The sequence below is a fragment of the Carcharhinus amblyrhynchos genome, unplaced genomic scaffold (assembly GCF_965287045.1).
Source record: "Carcharhinus amblyrhynchos unplaced genomic scaffold, sCarAmb.v2.hapA scaffold_934, whole genome shotgun sequence".
Taxonomy (NCBI): Eukaryota; Metazoa; Chordata; class Chondrichthyes; order Carcharhiniformes; family Carcharhinidae; genus Carcharhinus; species Carcharhinus amblyrhynchos.
In genome coordinates this window covers 46,330-52,329 of record NW_027650674.1, presented here as the reverse complement: position 1 = coordinate 52,329, position 6,000 = coordinate 46,330, and positions in this window count along the sequence as shown.

Genomic DNA, 6,000 nt, shown 5'->3' with positions numbered 1-6,000 from the left:
GGTCTGTTGCTGTATAACACTGGGATACAGTACTGGTGGGGACGGGTCTGTCATTGTATAACACTGGGGTACAGTACTGGTGGGGACGGGTCTGTCACTGTTTAACACTGGGGTACAGTACTGGTGGGGACGGGTCTGTCACTGTATAACACTGGGGTACAGTACTGGTGGGGACGGGTCTGTCACTGTATAACACTGGGGTACAGTACTGGTGGGGACGGGTCTGTCACTGTATAACACAGGGGTACAGTACTGGTGGGGATGGGTCTGTTGCTGTATAACACTGGGATACAGTACTGGTGGGGATGGGTCTGTCATTGTATAACACTGGGGTACAGCACTGGTGGGGACAGGTCTGTCACTGTATAACACTGGGGTACAGTACTGCTGGTGACAGATCTGTCACTGTATAACACTGGGGTACAGTACTGGTGCGGACGGGTCTGTCACTGTATAATACTGGGATACAGTACTGCTGGGGATGGGTCTGTCGCTGCATAACACTGGGGTACAGTACTGGTGGGGATGGGTGTGTCACTGTATAACACTGGGGTACAGTACTGGTGGGGACGTGTCTGTCGCTGTATAACACTGGAGTACAGTACTGGTGGGGACAGGTCTGTCACTGTGTAACATTGGGGTACAGTACTGATGCGGACAGGTCTGTCACTGTATAACACTGGGGTACAGTGCTGGTGGGGAGGGACCTGTTGCTGTGTAACACTGGGGTACAGTACTGGTGCGGATGGGTGTGCCATTTGTATAACACTGGGGTACAGGACTGGTGGAGATTTGTCTGTCACTGTATAACACTGGAGTACAGTACTGGTGGGGGCGGGTCTGTCCCTGTATAATACTGGGATACAGTACCGGTGGGGATGGGTCTGTCGCTGCATAACACTGGGGTACAGTACTGGTGGGGATGGGTCTGTCACTGTATAACACTGGGGTACAGTACTGGTGGGGATGGGTCTGTCACTATAACACTGGGGTACAGTACTGGTGGGGACGGGTCTGTCGCTGTATAACACTGGAGTACAGTACTGGTGGGGATGGGTCTGTCACTGTACAACACTGGGGTACAGTACTGGTGGGGATGGGTCTGTCGCTGTATAACACTGGAGTACAGTACTGGTGGGGATGGGTCTGTCACTACAACACTGGAGTACAGTACTGGTGGGGATGGGTCTGTCACTGTATAACACTGGGGTACAGTACTGGTGGGAATGGGTCTGCTGTATAACACTGGGGTACAGTACTGGTGGGGACGGGTCTGTCGCTGTATAACACTGGAGTACAGTACTGGTGGGGATGGGTCTGTCACTGTACAACACTGGGGTACAGTACTGGTGGGAATGGGTCCATGTCACAACATTGTATATGCATGCTTTCCGTTCCCTGCTCGGTTACTATTAAGGTGTAAGAAATAAACCTTACACTAAGATGTGCGTTGTGAACACATTTTCAACATTTTGAATTTTATTATCCTTCTTCCTGGTAATTGTACTTTGCTGAAGATTTCAGGCAAACTGCAGTGAACCAAATCGCTGACAATACAGCTCTGGACTGTTTGGTTTTGCATCAGAATGTCTGTTGCTGGGTGAAGCTCACAGATTTTAGATACGTCAGCACCACCTTAGATGTAGAGGAATGCCACCCGTCGAGGTGCAGTTGCCTCATTGAACGTAGCAGCCTCCCCTATCCTCTCCTTCCATTCTCTCACATCTTCTCTGATCTTTTCGGAGATCTGCGATCAGTTTACGTGACGTAATTTCTACTCATCTCTGCACTGTGCTGCCATGGGAATTCTGAGTCAGGGTCAAAATAGATTTCACTCAAATTTTTCACACTTCTCAAGCCAGTTTTCACGCTTAAACCCAGCCCTTCACAGCTCTTTCCCTGCATCTCACACAGGCAGGACCAGAAATTTTTAAAAACATGTTTCAAATACTCGGCAGCCCAAGCAGCATCTGATGACCTTTCATCTGATCTTCATGCTTTGCCTACCCCGTAGTGTTTGATGGGGAACAGTGTAGAGGCAGATTTACTCTGTATCTAACCCTGTGCTGTACCTGTCCTGGGAGTATTTGATGGGGACAGTGTAGAGGGAGCTTTACTCTGCATTAAACCTCGTTAATGCTGTACCTGTCCTGGGAGTGTTTGATGGGGGACAGTGTAGAGGCAGATTTACTCTGTATCTAACCCCGTCCTGTACCTGTCCTGGGAGTATTTGATGGGGACAGTGTAGAGGGAGCTTTACTCTGTAAATAACCCTGTGTTGTACCTGCCCTAGGAGTGCTAATGGGGGACAGTGTAGAGGGAGCTTTACTCTGTATAAAACCCTATGCTATTACCAATTCTGGGAGTGTTGATGGGGACAGTGTCGACAGAGCTTTACTCTGTATCTAACCCCGTGCTGTACCTGTCCTGGGAGTGTTTGATGGAGGATAGTGTAGAGGGAATTTACTCACTGTATTTGATTTGAATTATTTAGTATTGTCACATGGATTAACATACAGTGAAAAGTATTGTTTCTTGTGCGCTATACAGACAAAACAATCGGTTCATAGAGAAAGAAATGAGAGAGTGCAGAATGTAGTATTACAGTTATAACTAGGGCGTAGAGAAAAATCAACTTAATGTAAGGTAAATCCATTCAATAGTTTGACAGCAGCAGGGAAGAAGCTGTTCTTGAGTCAGTTGGTAGGTGACCTCAGACTTTTGTATGCTTTTCCAGAAGGAAGAATGTGCAAGAGAGAATGTCCAGGGTGCATGGGGTCCTTAATTATGTTGGTTGCTTTGCCAAGGCAGCGGGAAGTGTAGACAGGGTCAATGGATGGGAGTCTGGTTTGCGAAATGGATTGAGCTGCATTCGACCTGTTGAGGTTCCTTGCGGTCTTGGGCAGAGCAGGAGCCATACCAAGCTGTGATCCAACCAGAAAGAATGCTTTCTATGTTGCATGTTGGTGAGAGTCAGGGCTGACATTCTAAATTTCCTTAGGCCTCTGAGAAAGTAGAAGCTTTGGTGGGGCTTTCTTAACTATAGTGTCGTCATGGGCGGATCAGGACAAGTTGTTGATGATCTGGATACCTAAAAATTTTACGTTCTTGACTCTTTCTACTTCGTCCTCATTGTTGTGAATAGGGGCATGTTCTTTTTTACGCTACCTGAAATCGATGACAGTCTCCTTCGTTTTGTTGACATTGAGGGAGAAATTATTGTTGCCACACCAATTCACCAGATCCCCTATCTCATTCCTGTACTCTGTCTCGCCATTGTTTGAGATCTGACCCACTGCGGTGGTGTCATCAGCAAACTTGAAAATGGAATTGGCGGGGAATTTGGCCACGGTCACACGTGTATAAGGAGTATAGTAGGGGGCTGAGAACACAGCCTTGTGGGGCACTGGTGTTGAGGATGATCACGGAGGAGGTTTTGTTGCTTATCCTTACTAATTGTGGTCTGTGAGTTAGGAAGTTCGGGATTCAGTCGCAGAGGGAGGTGCCAAGGCCAAGACCATGGAGTTTGGAGATGAGTTTCATGGAAATAGTAGTGTTGAAGGCTGAGCTGCAGGCAGTAAATAGCATCTAACCCCACCCTGTATCTGGTCCTGGGAGTGTTTGATGGGCACTGTGTAGAGGGAGATTTTCTCTGCTTTTAACCCCTTGCCTTATCTGTCCTGAGAGAATTTGGTGGCAAAAGTGTAGAAGGAGCTTTATTTTGCAACTAACCCCATGCTGAAGCTGTCCTGGGAGTGCTGGTGGGGACAGTATAGAGGGAGGTTTATTCTGCATAAAACACCACGCTATAGCTATCCTGGGAATGTTAGGTGGGGACAGTGTAAAGGGAGCTTTACTCTGCATTAAACCTCGTTAATGCTGTACCTGTCCTGGGAGTGTTTGATGTGGGGACAGTGTAGAGGGAGCTTTACTCTGTATCTAACCCCGTGCTGTACCTGTCCTGGGAGTGTCTGATGGGGACAGAGTGGAGGGAGCTTTACTCTGTATCTTACCCTGTGCTGTGCTGTACTGTCCTGGGAGTGTTTGATGGGGACAGTGTAGAGGGAGCTTTACTCTGTATCTAACCCCGTGCTGTACCTGTCCTGGGAGTGTCTGATGGGGACAGAGTGGAGGGAGCTTTACTCTGTATCTTACCCTGTGCTGTGCTGTACTGTCCTGGGAGTGTTTGATGGGGACAGTGTAGAGGGAGCTTTACTCTGTATCTAACCCTGTGCTGTACCTGTCCTGGGAGTGTTTGATGGGGACAGTGTAGAGGGAGCTTTACTCTGTAAATAACCCTGTGCTGTACCTGTCCTGGGAGTGTTTGATGGGAATAGTGTAGAGGGAGCTTTACTCTGTATTTGATTTGAATGATTTGTTATTGTCACATGTATTAACAAACAGTAAAAATTATTGTTTCTTGCATGCTATGCAGATGAAGCAAACTGTTCATAGAGAAGGAAATGAGAGTGCAGAATTTAGTGTTACAGTCATAGCTAGGGTGTTGAGAAAGGTCAACTTAAAATGAGGTAGGTCCATTCAAAAGTCTGACAGCAGCAGGGAAGAAGCTGTTCTTGAGTCAGTTGGTGGGTGACCTCAGACCTTTGTGTCTTTCTCCTGAAGGAACAAGGTGAAAGAGAGAACGTCTGGGGTGTGTGGGCCCTTAATTATGCTGGCTGCTTTGCCAAGGCAGCGCAAAGTGTAGACAGAGTCAATGGATTGGGGTCTGGTTTGCGTGACGGATTGAGCTACATTCACGATCTTTTGTAATTCCTTCAGTCTGGGCAGAGCAGGAGTCATACCAAGCTGTGTTACAACCAGAAAGAATGCTTTCTATGGTGTATCTGTAAAAGTTGTGAGTCGTGGCTGACATGCTAAATTTCCTTAGTCTCCTGAGAAAGTAGAGGCATTGATAGGCTTCCTTAACTATAGTGTCAGCATGGAGGGACCAGCTCAGGTTGTTGGTGATCTGGACACCTAAAAACTTGAAGCTCTTGACCGTTTCTACTTTTTCTCCATTGATGTAGTCAGGGGCATGTTCTCCTTTACACTTCCTGAAGTCGATGACAATCTCCTTTGTTTTGTTGACATTGAGGGAGAGATTATTGTCACCGCACCAGTTCACCAGATTCTCTATCTCATTCCTGTACTCTGTCTCATCATCGTTTGAGATCCGATCCACTGCGGCAGCGTTGTCAGCAAACTTGAAAATCGAACTGGAGGGGAATTTCGCCGCGCAGTCAGAGGTGTATAAGGAGTATAGTAAGGGGCTGAAAACACAGCCTTGTGGGGCACCAGTGTTAACGATGATCGTGGAGGAGGTGTTGTTGCCTATCCTTACTGATTGTGGTCTGTGAGTTAGGAAATTCAGGATTCACAGAGGGAAGTGCCAAGGCCCAGACCACAGAGGTTGGAGATGAGTTTCATGGGAATAGTAGTGTTGAAGGCTAAGCTCAGACAATGAATAGTATCTAACCCTGCCCTGTATCTGACCTGGTCGTGTTTGATGGGCACTGAGGTGTGGGAGATTTACTCTGCATTTAACTCCATCCTCCCAATCAAACATTCCCAGGACAGGCCTGACTTTCCGGGGAGTGTTTGATTGGGACATTATAGAAAAAGTTTTATTCTGTGTCTAACCCCGTGCTGTGTCAGTCCTGGCAGTGTTTGATGGGCATGATGTGGATATGCCGGCGTTGGACTGGGGTAAACACAGTAAGAAGTCTGACAACACCAGGTTTAAGTCCAACCGATTTATTTGATAGTAAACTCTAGTCCCTTCGTCAAGTGAATGGAGAGTTCTGGCCTCAGACAGAGCATATAAAGCAAGACAGTTTACAGATTACTGTCTGCTTTCTTGCATCTCTGTAAAAACTTGATGTCTGTGTAGATATGCGCAATCTTCTTGGAGATCCTCTCCACTTGGATCCGGCAGTTTGCGGTGTCGATAGGTTGGACTAAAACGTGGTGTTATCAGACTTTTTACAGTGTTTCATGGAG